Below are 19,550 nucleotides of genomic sequence, written 5' to 3'. Positions count from 1 at the left end.
TTTGCTTTAAAAACGTAAGACTTCTTGTGCAATAAAGCATAAGCATGTTTCATCTACAAATATACACGTTTTTAAACACAGTTTTTCTGTGCTTTCTGGGACTCCCATAACTCTTATATTTTGCCTTTTAATAGTGTCTCTTAATTCCTGAATACTTTTTTTTAGCTTGACCTAGTTCTGCTTCCAGCTTTTTGTTTGTTTCCCCCTGGTGACAGGAAATATCTTCCAATTCTGAGATTCTTTCTTCTGCCTTCTTCATTCTATTATTGAAAATTTCCACTGAATTTTTAATTTGTTCTATTGCACCCTTCATTCCCAATAATTCAGCTTGATTTTGTTTCAGTGGTGCTATTCCCTTAAATGGGATTCCCTTAAATACTCCTTAAAATCCTTGAACTCCTGCATTATTTGCTTCTCATTGTTGATAAGAAGTTTTATAACGAGCTTCCTGAATTCCATACCCCTGATTTTCTCAATGTATTCCTCAGTTAACTCTGAGTTTGTCGGGGGCTTTTTTGCTCCTTTGCAGGAGAGTCATCGGTAATATTGGTTGTGCCTCTGTCTCTTCTTTTGATCTTGGTCATTGTACTTCTGGTTAGCAGATTCTTTTCCTTAGTGCAATTTTCTAAACTGTGTCACCCATAGGTCTGCAATTTGATTTTACTTATTGTAGTTTGTACATGGCTCTTTGATTGCAGCCACTTTTGCCACTCCCTCCAGTGAGTTTTAGATCTGGGCTCTTGTGTTAAACTTCCACCATGGTCTCCGTAGCCCCAGCTCCTGGCTCAGCACTCTACCTCCTGTGTTGCACTCTACCTCTATGCTGTTGTTGCACCATTTTCTGTGCAAACCTTCTTGCACTTCCAATTGGAGCAGTTCCCAGGATTATGGAGATGCCAGATGCCCTAAATAGCAAGGTTGTTGGTGGTGCTGATCTAGCTGGAACCTACTGGCTGTTAAGTCTGAGGGCCACACGAACCTATCTTCAGTTTTAAGCTGCCAAAGTCAGTATTATTTTTGATGCAGGACCAGTGCAATGCTCTTAGCTCAATGAGTTTGTTCCCAGCTCAGTATATACACAGCTCACTGTTGTCCATGTTGTCTGAAAGCCTTTGCCATCCTGTACAAAATGGCACCTAGTGTGCTACTTGTAGAGTTCTGGATCTTCAGGCCATTAGGTCTAGGTGTTACCTGTACCTATTTTTGGTGGAACCTGTAAGATGCTACATTGTTACAATGCACTGAGCCATAAATAAGTTTACTCGCAGATCAGTGCATATGCAATCCCATCCCTTAGCCTCCTTGTACAAAATGGTGTCCAGTTTGGTTCTGGTGGGGATCTGGGCTATGAAATCCACCCTGTTCCAACTCTGCATGTTTGGGATTTATGCTCTATCTCTGCTCCTGGTCAAATCAAACAAATCAGTAGGATGAGCAATTCTTTGTCTGGGTTTACCTCCCAAGTTCCCGGTGAAGCCTCCCCACCTGGCTTACTCATGGAGCTCTGGCCACTGCAAACAGATTGCTGCTTGCTGACTGCTGCTGAGGTATCTGGTCACTGCAACACCACACCAATGTCTCCACTTCTTTCCCGTGTCCATCAGTCTCCAAGTGCTCCTCTGCTGTCAATTTGTCCTCTCCTATTTCCTGGAATGTGTCTTCTCTGCTTCACCCTGGCTAATGGGCATCTATCTGTTTAAATATATCCTTACCCTATTCTGCCATCTTAATTCTTGAATGTATATTTTTAAAAATACATAATGTTCAAGATTAGGCAATATGACACACTGAGTTAAGCCATCACTTGAAATGTCCATATTTGCATATTACAGTGCTAGTTCTAGTCGTGGCACCTCCACTTAGAACTAACTTCCTACTAATGCACTTGGGAAGCAACAAAAAATGGGTTTCAGTATGTGAGTCCCTGCCTTCACTGTGGCAGAAATGAATGGCATTCTGGGTGGCTGGCTTCTTTCTCTTCCAGCTCTAGATTTTGTGGCCATTTGCTGAGTGATCAGTGATGGGAAGATACCCATCCTCTGTCACCTCCTCTCCAGTTACACTGCCTTTCAATTAAAAAAATAAATGAAAATGAACAATATGAAAATAATGCGCAGTATTTTGTTCAATCTCATTTCCCAAGGTTAGAAGTAAGTTCTTTACTAATGTGACTTAAATTAGATTTAAGAAACATGCTACAAACATTTAATACATTTAACATATGTAGAGCTGAAAAATCTGTAACATATGTTTTTGAGCATGTGTAACTTTTTGAGTATATTGCTAAATTGAGGTTGTTTTTTCTTATTCTGAGTTATCAGCCATTTACTTTTTGTTTTGCCCATTACAGTTGACTTAAGCTTACAAACTTATATAAGTAATGTGGGGGTTAGTTCTATTGGTGCCTTAATCAGAATAAACTTAGGATGAATGAACCATGTTAACTCTATGCATCCAGATGTGTATTTATGAAGCTGAAAAGCACGTCAAGCTTCATATCCCTCTAAAGATAAAATGTAGACAGAAGCATGTCTCTGCCTTCGTAAATACTGCACCACTCCCTTGTGTCATTTAATAACTACAATAAATATTCCCCGGTCAAAGACAACTACGAGTGCGCAATTGATTTTGGCCATTATTCCATATTAAATAACTACAGGATACAACAAAACCAGGATGATGATGCAAAGACAATTTGAAAGACAATTTGGAGTCAATTTGAATAGTCTACTTAACCCTCCATATGGTTGCAAAGACAGCATTTTGAGCACTCCGAAGCTGAAGTGTAGCAAATAGACAATAGATTTGATAGTAAAGTTATTTTAGAAGAAAGATAAATTAGAAATATTGCAAGTGATGTCAAGCCTGGTACGAGAATGAGCAGGGGTGAAATTTTAAGTTTTGTGAAGGGCAAATGCAACTACAATTGAAGGTATCTCAAGAATTCTGTAAGCAGAATGGATGTTTGGTGCGTAGTGAACTTGCCATTTGGGATGCTCTTATCCCATATTAAAATCGCTGGGTTCAGTTCCCAACTCTGCTTCCTATTCTAGCTTTCTGCTAATTCACTTCCTGGGAGGCTGTGATGATGGTTCAATGAGGTGCATTCCTGCTTCCCACTTGGAGACTTAGACAGCCTGAGCTCCTGGTTTTTGCCTAACTCAATCCTGGCTATAGCATGCACTTGGGGAGTGAACCAGTGGCTGTAAGACCTCTGCTCATCTGTCTTTTGTCAGCCTCTGTCTCTGTCACACCTCTTTCTTTACCTCTCTCTGACTTTTGAGTAAAACAAGTCAACAAAAAAGAAACTAATCCTAGAAAAAAAAACATTCTGTGAGCGTACACACAAAAAAAATTCATTTTACTATAACAAAGTTAATAATTTCCTTACAAGTGAGGAGCAATTTCTTAATTTTTCAATGCTAATATGCTAAATAGATGCCATAATTGCATAAGAATTATTAATTCATTGAAAGTCCCCCTGAAGAGGTCAGTTTGAGACCAGGGGAGTTTCATCTTTGGTCAAAGAAGCTCTCCCCCAGCTATTGGCTGTAGTTTGGGTTGGTGACCAATCAGCACGATTCTTGGGTTTGCTAAGACTTATAGGAGAGCAGGTGTATGTGTTCTTATTAGTGCTTATGAGTCCAAAGTGGAGAGAATTTCAAGCTACTGAAGGCCTGGAAGGTAACCAATTCCCATAGGACACCCTTATGAGACCAACTGTAGTTCCATTTTGATTTAGTACTATTCCAAGCTGCACAAGCGCAAGGAAAGAACATGCATGAGTCAGCTTCACCTGTGCTATGAGGATTGGGACAATCTTATTAAATGATGGAATTCCTGAAGAGAATAACAACATTATCTAACACCAGAACCCAGACTTTCTTGAGCTACTAAATGGCAAGCTACATCCTTGGTATTAGAGTGAGACAAAGGGAATTTAAATGGTTTTAGTTTTTTCTTTTTTTTTCCTTTCTTTTGCGCTAACTAGCACAATGATGAGTACAGATTATAAATGTACAACTCGGTAAACTTTTAGATATGAAAAATTCATAAAACCAATGCCCAGATCAAGACAAGCAAAGTTTTTTGTTTCCCTGGAGATTCCTTTGTACTTTCTGCTGGTTGAAATCCCTAAAAATAACTACTATTCTGACCTCCATTAGATAGCATTATTATACTTAGTTTTGAGCGGGAGAGAGTTTCTGAAGTGTTTGATGTAAATATTGGTAATTATTCATCTGCGAGAATTTTTATTTTTATTTTTTCTTTTATTTTTATTTTCCCTCATTCATTTATTCAGCTCTGCAAAACATTATCTTGCATCCGTGTTGAGCACCAGACCTTATGAGTGTGCTATTGAACAAGAATCAAAGTCTGTCCTCAGGAAACATTAAAGGACATGCAAGCAGGCATTTGTGGTGCAGCATGGTAAATGCTGCACAATGAGGAAGTGCCTGATGTCAAGAGGACAGGGTGGACACCATGGACTTGGGGTCACTTCTGGAGCAAGTGACATCCAGACTGAGAATGGGAGGGTGTCATTGAGGCTAGCCACGTGCAGACAAGCATGTACAGGAATGGCGAGAACAGTAGAAACAAACGTTCAGAGGAACTGAAGATAAAAATGCCTTACGACTAGACAAGGTAACAGGGGAGAAGCACTGAAGTGCTCTGCAGGTCATATGTCAGTTTGCACTTGACCTTAAGAGTAACCAGAAGCTGTTGCTTTTAGCAAAAGCTTGTCATCCAAAAGACATGTGCTTTAAAGTATCACATTTAAGAGGAAATAATCATGTGGAAAAAATAATTAGTTTTGAAAAACATCTTTCCTTGGATATTTTTGTGTAGGATTGGAAAATCGGAGAGTGCACTCCTCCTGTGGTATAATTTTTAGGACTTTTTTTTTGGAAATTTATTTATTTGACAGAGAAAAATGAATGCTCTCATCAGCTGGTCTACTTCCCCCAAATGCACCACGGCTGAGGTTGGGCTAGAACACAAGGCAGGCCTTCCACTGGGGTGGTAGGAATCCAGTTACTTATACTATCATGGTAGTCTCCCAGGATCTTCATTTGCAGGAAAGCAGAGTGAAGAACTGGGAATCAAGCCCACCTACTCTGCTTTGGAAAAGGAGCATCTTAACTCCTATCTTAAAACCCATTCCCAAGCAGATACTTTTATAATTACTTGAGCATTGTGGTAAGAAAATGTACAACAAATATGCTTGGTGTATATAACAAAAAAACCATGATATTAACGTGTTGCATGACTTGAAATTCATCTTAGCAGACAGCTATCAGAAAGAGGAGCAATATGCCCAGTGTCTAACTTAGCAACTGCAGGCTTGGCACTTGCCATTAATACCCCTATATAAAATTTCTGCCACACTTGGATTTAAAAATTTTGCATGTCATATATTTTATCCTAAAATCTTCCCTTGGCATCTGTGCTTTCTTATAATCATTATTAGCCTGAAAACATCAACAACAACAAACCTTTATAAGGAAAATTTCACTGACCACTGTAATTCCTAGATCCGTTTGTTTTAAATCCATATTTTGTTAAATGTTCTGTATAGTTCTTAGAAATGAGACTGCCTTATTTCTTTTGTGTTTCATTGTCTGAATGGAGGTTGGAGCTTATCGAATTAGTCACTGGAGTTCTACTCCACTGTGTCATGGGAATACCATTCACGTAAAGTAGCTATATGTTTTGCCTTCTTGACTGTGATAAATTGAAATGCAATGCTTTCATCAATATCACTTTTATTTCCCTCTTCTTTACCTGGATGAAATATATCATTAAACCTTTTTATTCCTGTCTTGTATGAAAAATCAGATAACATTTCTTTACAACAGTTATTCAACTTTTGTCATAGCTGAAATATTTTACTTTACTGGAATGTCTAATAACCAGTTTTATTCACTAATATGCTGACAAAAAGTGAAACTAAGAATTAGAAGATTAATAACATAAAAAGTATTCTTGCTAAGGATAGAAGTTCTAGTATGATTTCATTCTAGTTACTGTGAAGAGACTCCAGTGATGTATATGCAAACCTGTCTTTATAACTGGATTGTAAACCTTTGGAGGGAAATTGTTATGGGTGGAATTGTGATTCACCCAAATCCATATATTAGCATCCTGATTTCCCGCACTTTAGAATACAACTTAGACGGAAATAGGCTCTTTGCAGATGTAATTAGTTGAGGTAAAAATGCCATGGGGGTTGGGGAAGTGGCACGATATTTCAACTAGTTTATTTTCTACCTGCAAGTTTCCGTATGCCATACAGGTGCAACTTCATGTCCCAGCTGCTCCATTTCCATCCAGATCCCTGCTTGTGGCCTGAGAAAACACCACAGGATGGTGTACCCATGCGGGAGACTCAAAAGAAGCTCCTATCTCCTGGCTTTGGATCAGTTATTGAGGCCCTTTAGGGAGTGAACCAGTGGATGCGAGATCTTTCTGTCTCTCCTCTCTGCAAATCTGCCTTTCCAATAAAATAAATGAATCTTTTAAAAATAAAATATAAAATAAAATCAAATGTCATGCGGGAATAGACCTAATCCAAAGTGACTAGTATCCTTAAGGGAAGAGGGTATAATTTGGACATACGTAACATTAGAATTAAACTGGCAAAGGAGAATCAGAAGAAGCTAAGAGAGAAGTCTGGAAAAATCTTTGCATGTCACCTTCAGAAGAACATTCTGATTTGGGGCTTCTGGCATCTGAAACTTTGAGGAAATATATTTCTATTGTTCTAAGCCACTCAGTTTGCTGTACTTTGTAATGGTAACCCTAGAAAACCAACACAACAAGCAGTACAGCTCACTTACTTCTGTATGCTCTACAAAGACTTTTGAATGTTGAGCAAATTGAAGTTGCAACCATAGACTTTTATTTGAGAATATGCTAGAGTTTAAACCAGTTACTTACTCTTAGTAAGTGCCAGATATGTGATTACAGAATCCATCCATCCCTTCCCCAACCTGCAGAGCCTCAACAGAGAAGTAATACAAGTGCTGCCCAAGGATCCTCGGGTCTGGGATTTCCAACCCTTGTGAGCTGGGGAATCACATGCTTGGGGTTAAACACCTCCTTTAACTGTATTCGAGGAGTTGACCTTGGGTGCACCTTTCACTCAATTGTATCTGTAGTCTACCCTGACTCGGAAGAAACCGTCAAAAGAACGTGCTTTGGGTGAGCCTCCACTCTGAAGAAGCAACAGACCAGCAATAAAAGGCCCAGGAATACACTGGGAGAAACTAGGTAGGGTAAGTTTTTACGTTTTGGTAGTATGAAGTCTTCCTTTCAACTGAATGTAACACAGATATTACTTTAAAATGCTTTATTTCATCTAGACACCCCATTTTACTAACCACTCCTATGCTGGAGTTGCCAAGTAATTATTTTAATGATTTAAGGTAGGTTGTTGATTGTATGTGGTTTGAAGTACATAGCCTATATATAGCCAACTGTGTGGAGATGAATCCTAAGGCCTCAGCTTAATGACTTTACAAATGGATTCATTAGTGTCATGGTCCAGGTCATAGCAACATGGAACACATCTAGGAGTCCAGGAGACTCCCCTATGACCTTTTCCAGGCTTTAACAGATAGCATAATTAACCTCTAGTCCTTTTTCCCCTTCTTACTAAAAAATAATGCTGTCTAGCCTAAGCATTTGTAGTAGCTCACAAGGACTGGGAAATGCAAACTCTGGTCCAAGGTAGTATTGCTTTTATATTGCTTGCAGTGAAATCTATTCAGGGCCTATAACTCATGTAGACTGTGAAATGTCTTTTCAATAAATATTGAACCCCAAATTTTAAATGAAGGCACTTTATTTGAGAACCCAAATCCAGAGGAGAGATGCTTCTGTTGGAAAATTTGAAAACTCATACCTTTTTCACTTAGGTATGGATCACCTAAAGCTACAGAGTGCCTGCCACTGACATTCATGCAAGGCAAGGAGCTGTGTTTCTCCAATGTGTGCTTACACACTTGCATCTGTGGGTCTCATGCAGGTGCATTGCTTGCTTGGTCCTGGGGCCAGCCACAGCTACACAAGATGATAAATGGCAGGCAGACTCTTCCCAATGGGAAGAAATTGCTTCAATGTTCTCCAAATATTTTTAAAGGGAAGTAGAATATGGAATTCAATTTTAAATTAATATACTATTTCACAAAACTTCTTGCAGTGATTTTCTGGAAATGACTATTATTTATTATATATGATTGCAAATGGTTTTACAAAGACACACGTGTGTATACACACACAAAGTGCTGATGTCTGGCATTTGGATAATGGCTAATGTTTAATTTTTAATATAACCATTATGCCAGAAGGCATTCTTTTGCAATACAACTAAAAATGAAATTTGGTTTTCTATCTTTTCTGCTTATATAGTTCCATTAGATTTGTAACTGAAAAGTGAATCTGCTCTTTCACTAACCTTTATGTTGCAAAGATGAACTTGAATCATGTTCTCAGGGCACTAGTATGCTGGGTGTTGAATATCACCCCTGCACATTCACCAAAATCCTCCATGAATGACATTTGAAATTATCATGAATACTGACATATTTTCATAAAAATGTAAGTGCTTCTAAGGCTTATCAGGAAAAGTCCTGTTTCAAATACATCATTAAAGATAAGTGCTACTTTAAAGGAAAACTACATGGAGTTCAGGTTTTGGATTAGAGTAACCTTGCTTTACTTTTATTCTAAATAACTTTTCTCTTTTGATGTTCTTCATAAACTCATAATGAATTTTATCGAAATCTGCAAGATTGTAATGTCACTGTTTTGAATTTTCCTGCAACATAAGCATGCGTAGGTCATCGCTATCTGTACAGAATTTCCTTCTGGTCTGTCAATTGCTATTAAGCAGCTTTAGAGTCATCAGAGAGCGTAAGTTTGTGAAATTGATGAATTGACATGAAAAGTACAGAGGCATTGAATAGCGTGGAGAATATATAATGTTAAAATCAAATACTTTCCAGGATTTAGGTAGCTATGTTTGTCATAGTTGTTTTATTTGTACACATGTCCACATAATTTAACTATGTGCTTGCACCATCGCTCTTCATGCTTAAGTCTATATGAAATGCTTTGTGTTCATTTAGAGTATTTTAAGGAAATCTGCTGAATTTCATGAGTCCAAATACTGTTATCCAAACTCTTGAATGGCTACAGGTTAACATAACAGAGTTTTGGAAAAGTAATCCTTAATTCCAGTGTTGAAATTTGTTTTGATCCTATTCAATGGCTAAGTTTAGAAGGAACGAATGTCCGAATTTAGGCGAGCACAGGGCAATTAGTGAAATGTATGCACAACTCACACTCCCACACATCTACTACATCTTCCTTTTTCTTTCCATCATGGTATGCATTTCCCATTAACAACATCCTTCACTCCCACCACTGTGTGATTCTTTCTCATAGCAACTCTTTTCCAGCAAGTTTGGTTTCTGATTTGTCTCCATTTATACTCACTCCTACTAGATTTTCATACCAGTAGTCCACTGCAATGAAACAGTTTTCAAATTCTTTTTTATGAAGCTTTGTTTGTTTTTATTGAGGAGGAGATTTTTAGAGAGAAAGAGAGAAAAAGAAAAAGATCTTCCTTCTGTTGGTTCACTCCCTAAATGGCCACAAGGACTACAGCTAAGCCAATATGAAGCCAGGAGCCAGAAGATTCTATTGAGTCTTCCAAACGAGTGCAGGGTCCCAAGTGCTTGGTCCATCCTCCACTGCTTTCCTAGGCCACAAGCAGAGGCCTGGATTAAAAGTGGAGCAGCCAGGACGTGAACCAGCACCAATAAGAGGTGCTGGTACTTGCAAGTGGAGGATTACCCAGTTGAGCCATCACAGCAGGCAAGGTTCTCAGAATTGCAATGTGAAGTTCAATGACCCAGGGTCAGCTCCATCGTCCTCTGGGATTACTCTTGCCAAATTCTATTCACCACACTGTTCCAGTATTCTTACCACATTTTAAGAGATTTTTTCCAACTTTTTAGGAGCCTAGATGTGACATGGACTTTCTCTCAGAAGAATTGCTCCACTAGTGAAGCCAAGTATTGGAGAATAAACACTGAAGACTCTTATTTTTAGGCACCACAATTCCCAAGTGGCTCTGCATAGTTCCTCAGAGAGTCAGAGTAGAATTGGACACCTGTTAGTGGTAAGTGCTTATCAGTGTACTTTTCATTGCTTTTATTGATTGATCTTCGTTCCCTGATCAACTTCCTACCCTTCCTCACCAGTACCTTCTGGGATGCCACTTTATAATTAAATCTACTCAAATCTTATCTTAGAATTAATTGGTTTTAGGAGAATCAAAAGGAAGCCAAAACTTTTCTTTTTGTTAATTATTTATTCCTTTGATGAGTTGGAATTTCTAGTCCCAAGTCTTTAAAGAATGCCGTGTTAGGACAACTCCCAGATACGATACATACACCCAGCCCGGTCTGCTCATGAATTTGACCAGTGTCTTTGCTGTGCATCCAATAGGTAAATCAAACTTAAACTATACACTCCCTGTAAATGTGTTTCTTTATTTTCCTTCTAACCTCAGTAAATAGCATGTCATCCTTTAAGTTGCTCAGGTAAGATCTACAATATTGACACCAATATTTCTCTCACATCAAATATCCAATCCCTCAAGTGGTCTCTGATTTCCCAATATTTCAAGAGACTGACTGCTATTCATCCGCATGACTTTACCTGAATTATTTGCTAGAATAACTCTGAATAGAGTCCATGTCTTCCATATTGGCTCCCTAAATCTGTTCATGACACAGATGCCAGGAAGATCCCATGGACGTCATGTTTTACCTTGTCACTCCTCAGCAAAGACGCAGAAGTTTTCTGCCACATACGGGAGAATAGAAGCTGTGAGCATTAGAGCGACCTTCAAGCCCTTTTCCAGCCTAGGATTTCATACCTCTGACTTTACCTCCTGTCATCTTCTTTCACGCTGTTTCAGCTACATTCGCACTTGTGACACCTTGAAGATGACAAGCACCATCCTGTCTGCCATCCAGTGGAAGTATTATTTCATGACCTACTAATTTCAGCTACAGTGTACATGCTTGTGTGAGTTAGAGTCAGATAAAACATACTTCTAAGTTTGGGTCATAGTTTTTCTAAAATATTTGAAGACACTTGCCCGGACAATTGTCTGAGTCGAACTGCTACTGCTGCTCATGAATTGAAAACCTTTTTAAATTTACATATTGAAAACTCTCTGTAGTAGCCTAATTCTTATAATACTGTTGTATAATGAAAATAAAACAGTCATATATGTTATTCAACTCCTGAGACAAGAGGATATAATTACTTAGGCTTTGGATTAATGATCACAGCAGATTTCCCTCTGGGGTTTCCATTCATTGGGTGCAAGGGCTTGACAGAAGATTTCCATAAAATTGTCTAAAAGTTTAATTTAGCATCTTTCATCACCGCAAAAGCAGATAGGTACCAATATCAATGCATGGCTATTTGAGGAATCAGTACCACATGCTATTTGGAGATGTATAGAAGATGGCTTTCCTAATTAAAAGGAAATATACAAAAACCCAAGTGTACTCAGACGTTTTCATCTGGCCCAGTATTCTCAAAAAAAGCAAATGTGCTTTATTTGCTCAATGTATCTTTATTGAATTGAATCTCAGAAATTGTTTGTGATTTCTATATTGGTTTCCTTAAAGATTGTACAAGAAAAAAAAAAAAGATCAGTAAATCCTATCAGAAACTAAAAACAGTGCATTCGAACAATGTCAGGAGAGAAGCCAAGCCTCGATGTCAGATGGAGTTTGAATATCACAAGGGGGAAAAGGCTGTAAGCAAAGCCCAAAGCACGGAAGGTGACTGCATGTTGTGCAGGGTGATTTTTGTGCCACCTTGGAGTTCAGTTGCTATAAATAAATGTGAAAGCCTTCAGTGATTATTATTACCACCATTACAGTACTCTTCCAGGAAATTAAAGCTTAGTTGGTACTTCACTCTTTGTGCTAATGATGTGAAGTTTCAGAACAATCTACTAAGAAAAATAAAAATGGAATTAAATCAGTCTGCGGTTCTTAAAAACCTAATGAAATCCAAACACTTTCCCATTGAAGGTGACTCAGTGACACAGAATTGGCAGTTCTATGTTGTTAGATCATCGGTTTTTACTGGACTTTTTTCCATTTTTAATAAGGCAAGTGTAGAACTATCCTTTCTTTTAGAATCATCTAGAGAACTAAAGCTGAGTCATCAACTGGAAAAATACAGTAGAAGTATCTCTTAATGCTTAACTTCCCTTTTCCAATGAGTGTAAAACTATGGTTTTTACTTAAAAATCAGGCAAGGCCTATTTTTTGCTCTAAGAATAAATGGGAGGAGAAGACAGATTGATGTTAGTGAAGCACAAGCAGATTGGCAATTGCAACTTTGGCCTAACTTGAGTAGAGCAGAGAAAACATTACCTTTTAGCAAGGGCTGGAGTCCTTAACCCTCATGCTGGTTGATCTTCGGAGAATGAGACCTTTGGAAATTGGATGATTGTGTTTCTAATTCTGGGGATATCATCCAGCTGGACATTTTTTTTTCCTGTTTGAAGGAATTTTTTGGTATAAATTGGCCTGTCAGAGAGCCAGGAAAAATTCTGACTTCTTATAAGTGATGAACTTGCTCTCCTTTCCTTTTTTTTTTTTAAGACTTATATATTTTGATGTGAAAGGCAGACTGAAACACACACAGGAGAGCGAGAGAGAGAGAGAGAGAGAGAGAGATTTTTTATCCACTGATTCCCCAAATGGCCACAAGGGCCAAGGTAGAAAGAAAGATGAAAGAAAGAAAGAAAGAAAGAAAGAAAGAAAGAAAGAAAGAAAGAAAGAAAGAAAGAAAGAAAGAAAGAAAGAAAGAAAAGAAAGAAACTACTCAAAGTACTCAAAGCATCACCTACTGCTTCTCAGAGTGTTTCATCAGCAAGAAACTGAAGTTGAGAGAAGAGCCAGGACTCAAGCCAGATATGGGATATAAAGTTTCGAAGTGGTGCTTTAACCACTATACTGATATCCACCTCTAACCTTACCTTTTACTTTCATGTTTCAATGAACTTTTGGGGTTTTTTTTATTTTATTATTATTATTATTATTATCATTTTATGATACATGACTTTTGAAATATGGGGGTGGAAATGTGCATCAACTCACACATAACTTTTGTGACATATTGGATTACATGCATCTTTTACTACTTCTCCCTCTAGAAACAATCTTGACAACGATTTACTTTACTGAGTACTTACGTTTGTCATAGATTATCTCACTTCCACTGCACATCAATGCTGAACATGTGAGCTTCCACATTCATCATCCTCAGAACCTTATCCAGCACTGCACTGAACATTCAGTATATAACGATGTTTTATTTCAGTGAGTTAGATATATCAGTGAGATAGGTGTACAAATCATGTTTAAACCAAACCATGACTTAATCATAAATTATGACAAGTATGAGAAATAGTAGGGGAGGAGGAATGGGTCTCTTTCAAGGTACATTTTAGCTGATCCAAAAGGCAAGGAACTACTCAGGAAACATAGCTAGTGGGAAGAGGCCTCCTTGTTTGATGATAAGTTGGTGTAAAAATCCTGAGGTGGAAAATATCATGGGCATGAAAAAAAACCCTATGCAGTTGTTCAGCAATAGCAAAGAGAGATATGTTAAGCAATGGAGGATTATTATTTTTTTTACAAATAATCTGGAATTGCTTGATAGGTTAAAATATTAGGGTTCTCTAGAGAAACAAAACCAATTAGGTAGATATGTAGGAAGAAATTCTCTTTGGGATTTAGCTCGCATGATAAGTAGACTAAGCTGTACTACAAAAGGCTATTGGTAAATTACAGAGCAGAAGAGCTGATAGTATAGTTCTGACTCAGGCTAGAGAATCTTAGGGGATGGCTGTTCCAAGTCCCAGAGGCTGCAGATTGAAAATCTGACTTTTACTTTTCAAGGACATAAGATGGGTGTCCAGATTCCCAGAGAGGAAGTGCATCTATCTTTCCTCTGCCTTTATGTTCTTCCTGGGTCCTGACCCAATCGGCTCACCCACTCGGAGTGAGAGTGGAACTGCCTATCCAATTCACTAACCCAGAAGTCCACCTCTTCCTTAAACAACCTCCAAGACACTCTCAGAATGAGTTTTTTTTTTTTTTTACCGGTTTTCTGGGTACCCCTTCACCAGTCAAGATAACACCTCAAGTTAACCATGGGAAGTATGAAGAAAATGAAGAACCAGCCAGAATCCCCAGGTCCCTAAAACAGCTCTTGATGATTATAGCATTCTTTCTACAGATCAATACCCAATCACAGCTTTTCAGATTATGTGAGACTATACAGATTCTATGGCATACTTTGGGGGTACAGTAAAACACACCCAGATGTGGTTCCAATCAGCCAGACAAAGCTTCCTAACATTCAAGTGCTGACAGCCCCCTTTGTGGGTGAACTGCCTGGGAAAGCTATCCACCCTATGGAGTAGTATGTGAGCCTACTTCCAGTGGGATGGAAGAAAATTATGCACTTCATAGTCCAAGCACATTGAGTTTTTGTGTTGTGATAATCTGGGAAAATTGAAAGATATATGTGGGTAGGCTGTTGATAATTTCTGAGTGGCATTACTTTTCTGTTTATTACATTAATTGTATGTGTATGAACACATGAACATACGCACAAATATACACATACACTAAAACATACAATATTATTTTAGCTTTAATTATAAATATATGTGCTATTTTTAAAATGATACACTGAAATAATTTAAAATGTAAAAGTAATGATTGAATTCCAATTTATTGTATTTACAGGATTCTACTTCTGTTGGGTAAGTGGAAATACCTACAGAGAATATAAACTATGTCACCCATTTTAAAGGTGATAGCTGTGAAATCTTCCCAATTATCCTGTATGGGAACCTATAGGCAGTCTCTTCTATAGGTGAAAAAAAGTGAAGATACAGTGTGTTTATATCACCTGTTTCAAATCAGGGTGAGGACGGCATGAGAACTCAGGGCTCTTCCGCCTCACTCTGCTGCTTCCCTCAAGAGTTACAACAATACTTTCCTCCTTCAGGAGAATCATTAAACTGATAATGCACGTCTCTACTCCCACAGTTTAGAGCATTACCTCTTCTCTGTCTCATGCTTTGTGAATCACAAATATTTCTGTAGAGGCTGCTTTTAGATCAGAAGAGGAAATTGTCTGGGTCTTTTATCTAAACTTTCAGCAGTCCCTTGATTTTAATTATCTATGACACAGCAGCGTTCCTTCTCAAATCAGATAAAAGCTGCAAAAAATTATATATCTTTTACTCAATGTTTTTATTTATTTATTTTTGTGCAAAATAGATAAAGTTGTCATACTAAAATTTCCCCTTTCAACCAAGTCACGGGCAGGAATGTATCAATATGTGGCTTTAATGTGTTGTCAGAAACAAAGCATATTTCATTGTAGTTTCATATGGACAGGTAATGGGAAAAAAAAAGACTTCTATTTTTCACTGCTGACCTGCAACTAATTGTATAGCAGTTTACACAGAGAAGTATGTGCTAGAAGGAACAAAGACTAGAGGAATTATTCTGCAATCTATCGCTGTATGAAATCTGACATCTCAAATGTTATAAGCACAACAGGTTGATAGTATCTCAACTCACAACAACAAAGATAGAATAAACTAGATAATCAACTGATGGTTGCATAAAGAATTTGTGGTGTATACACATGATGAAATACTAGTCATCCACAAAAGAGAATGAAATCATGACATTTACAACAAAATGAATGCAACTGGAAATCATTATGCCACGCAAAATGAGCCAGACTCAGAGAGACAAGTATCACATGTTTTTTTTCTTATCCAGAGAAATTGATGTTTATGGGAGGTACAAAAATTGTGGATGACATCTCATTTGGTAATTATAAACATTAACTCACTGAATCAGATAAGGTAAATGACAATAGCCCTTCTTTGTCCATGAAGAAAGAAAGAAAGAAAGAAAGAAAGAAAGAAAGAAAGAAAGAAAGAACGAACGAACGAACTAGTGGTAGGTGAGGGGTAGTGTGGAGTCTTGGGAGTTCTGAAAATCTTTGGGTCTTAATTCAGGTATTTATTGTGAGTTTGTTCATAGTGCAAAAATGTACAATTTTGTTCAATTATATACATTCATTGGTATACTATATTCAATATACTGTATTTCAATAAAATGCTTACATTTTTAGAAAAGTATGGTATTACTGAATTTCTAGAAACATTTGGGTATTTACAAACTTGTATGTGCCAACAAGACAGCCACTGGAAAAACAGGATCACGAATTTTCTTACTTAAGATTAAAACAGGGCCTGGGAGGGCTGGGTGCACAAATGGACCCCTCACTCCACCAGCCACCTCTGCCTAGTGGGGGAAGTGGGTGAAGCCTAGCCTGACTGCTGAAAAGCAGCCAGCACCATCTTGGCTCAGGACAATGGTGCCAGGTTTTGCCCGCTGGCCACCCAGCAGTGAGCTCTGGAGACTTGGGGGTAAGGAATCACTGCCTAGGGACATCCATGGATAAGGCCACTGTACATGTAGGTGAGGAATGAATCCTGAGGGATTCTCAATGAAAAGACCACTGCACTTGCAGATAAGCAAGGAGACTGAGACCTGGTGCTTTGGAGGAAGAGACCGGAAGATATGTATGGGTCAATCCCATGCACCAGCCCCCATGGGAGTCCTGAGTAGGGCTCGTTAGCATGGAACATTGTTGACCACCAATGTTAGCATGGAGCATGCCAGCCAACATGAAAGCTAGGGCTAAGGGCCAGTCTAGCAGGGATAGATCCTAGCATCTGACTGAGTTCAGGAATAGGGGATGGGACACATTAGGCCAGGGCGTGACACTACCCAGCACGCAGAAGAACCAGGTCCAGAGGGGGATGTGTGAGCCCAACCTTGTGGACATATAAGTCCCGCTGCTTGAGAGTTGGGGTGGGGATGAGCTGAGCTAGGTGTGACCATGGAAGCTGCCACACTCGTGGGTACTGGAGCCGAGAATAGTCTGGGCAGGTTCAGGCTGCAGCATCTACATGTGCATCCTAAAATAGGGTGTGGTGCAGGCTGGGCCACAACATTTACTAGCTCATACAAGGTCAAGATGGAAGGGCTGGCTATACCAGGCAACAACTGGCACGAGTGAAATCTGGGTCTGGCAGTTCGCCAAGTGGGGGAACTTGTGAAACTTCCCTACTGGCTCATAGCTTCCTCTGGTGAACACATGGTCTCCTTTGTGTTCAAGGTCTGGGGTCTGGGGTCCGGCAGGCTAGGCAAGGTAGTTCCAGCCATTGGCAAGTGTGTGGGTTGGTTTTGGAAGGGGCAAACTGGGAAGGGCTGAGCAAATCTCAGCCCACCAGCAAGTGCAAAAACCAGGCTGGAGCTCAGGTCATGCCGAGCTAGGCTATTGCACCTACCAGTTTGCATGAGCCAGGGATGGGAGCAGACTGAGCAGGGCCAGGTTCCAGCACCTGCCAGTGGCAGTTGGGACAGGCCAGGGCAGGCCAGGCTACAGCACCCTAAGGAAAAGGTCAAGACAGGTGAGGGACTGTGCCAAACTGGGCCAGAGCAACCACTGGCATGCATGAGATCTGTGATGGAACAAGCTTGGTTGACGGACACACTGGTCGGGTTGTGGTTCCCACTGGTGAGTGCCAGAGCTGGAGTGGGGGCTGCTATCTGATCTGGACATTGCTGCAGTCTCTCTCAACATGGGTATGGACTGAATTTGGGGTGTACCAGATTGGGCTAGACTCCAACACCCATTGGTGCTTGTGAGAGCCAGGGTAAATGTAGAATGGGCTGGACTAGGTCTCCACCCCTGCTGAGCCATATGTGAGCTATGTCTGAATGTGGACCAGGCTAGGCTAAGATGTAACACCCAACAGTAAGAACCAAATGGGTGAAGGCTGGTAAGGAAAGGTCACTATTCTTGCTAGGACAGGAGATGGGCTAAGTAAGTAGGGCTGGTTCATGGGTCCTCCGATATGCATGATATCTGGCATTTGGGAGAGGTTCTGATGGAGGAGCTTGAGAAACTCTTCTGTTGGACACAGTCCCTGCAGGTAAGCACAAGAACCACAATAGGGAGCAGCCCAGACCAGACCATGTAATGGTATCCATCAATGCACATTTGGTTCAGGTTGGGGGCCAAACCAGGCTGGGTCAGTTCACATACCCACTGGCAAATGTGAATGGAGTGTGGGTCAGGCCAGGTTGGACTGCAGCATATCCCAGTTCACATGAGGGTTTGGACTAGGGGCTGGCTGAGCTGGGCTAGGTTATAGTCCCTACCAGCATGAGTTGGAATTGGGGGTGGGCCAGGCCTGGCCAAGCTACAGCACCCACTGGCAAATGCCCAGGTGAGGCAGGCCATGTCAGACTGGGCTGCAGCACCCGACCAGAACCCAGGTTGGGAGAGCATGAACCTGGTGGGTGGGCTGTAGGGGGCTCCCCTGCTGGACTACCACTCCCACTGGTGAGAGTGAGAGCTGGGGTGGAGGGGTAGTCAGGGCTGGGCAGGGCTACAATACCTGTTGCCTAATGTAAGCTGGATCAGGCGAAAGCCAGGCTCTGCTGACTGTTCCTACTAGTGCATGCATAAGCCCAAGTGGGTGTGGATTGGTTGGGCTTTGCCACAGCATAAATTGGTAGATGCTGGCAAGGGGGACAAATTCTTTCGAGCTAAACTGCAGAACCACCTGGAGAGTGAAGGATGCAGGAGTGGGAGTGGACCCATTAGGGCAACAATGGACACCTCCTTCTTGGGTTGCCACTCCCACTGGTGAGCATGAGAACCAGGACTGGAACAGGATGGCTACATAGAGAGTGGTACTCGCTGCCATGTGTGTGGGCCGGAGAGTGGGTTTGATTGGGTTGAACTGGGCTTCATTAACATGTATGAGAGCTGAATGGGATGTGAAACAGGCTGGACTGATCTGCTGTATATTCTGGCAAGCATGAGAACCATGGCATGGGGAGGGCCTGGTGGAGGCTACTGTGGGTCACACTGAGTAGACTGCAGCTCCTACTGGTTTGCGTGAAGGCCGAGTGTGTGGTGGTGTGGTAGGCAGGATTGGGCTGGGCTGCAACATCCACTGATTTGTGTAAAAGACCGACCCAAAAATTGCAGCCACCAGCATGTGTGTATGCTGATTGGGGAAACAGACTGTGCCGGACCCTGTATTGGCAAGCAAATACAAGAATCAGGTCTGAGATCAGCTCAAATGAAGTTTCTTTGGGGATCCCCAAAGCAACAGTTGGTGCTGAGCTGATCTGAAATCAGGAGCCAGGAACTTCTGCCAGGTCTGCTATGTGGGTGCAAGATCCCCAGGATTTGGGCCATCCTTTACTGCCCTCCCAGGCCACAAGCAGGTAGCTGAATAGGAAATGGACAGCCAGGGCACAAACTGGCATCCATATGGGATCCTGGCTCATGCAAGGCGAAGATTTAGCCACTGAGCC

Source organism: Ochotona princeps, chromosome 5, assembly GCF_030435755.1.
Source record: "Ochotona princeps isolate mOchPri1 chromosome 5, mOchPri1.hap1, whole genome shotgun sequence".
Taxonomy (NCBI): Eukaryota; Metazoa; Chordata; class Mammalia; order Lagomorpha; family Ochotonidae; genus Ochotona; species Ochotona princeps.
The sequence above is the reverse complement of the archived record's forward strand: the minus strand, read 5'-3'. Positions refer to the sequence as shown.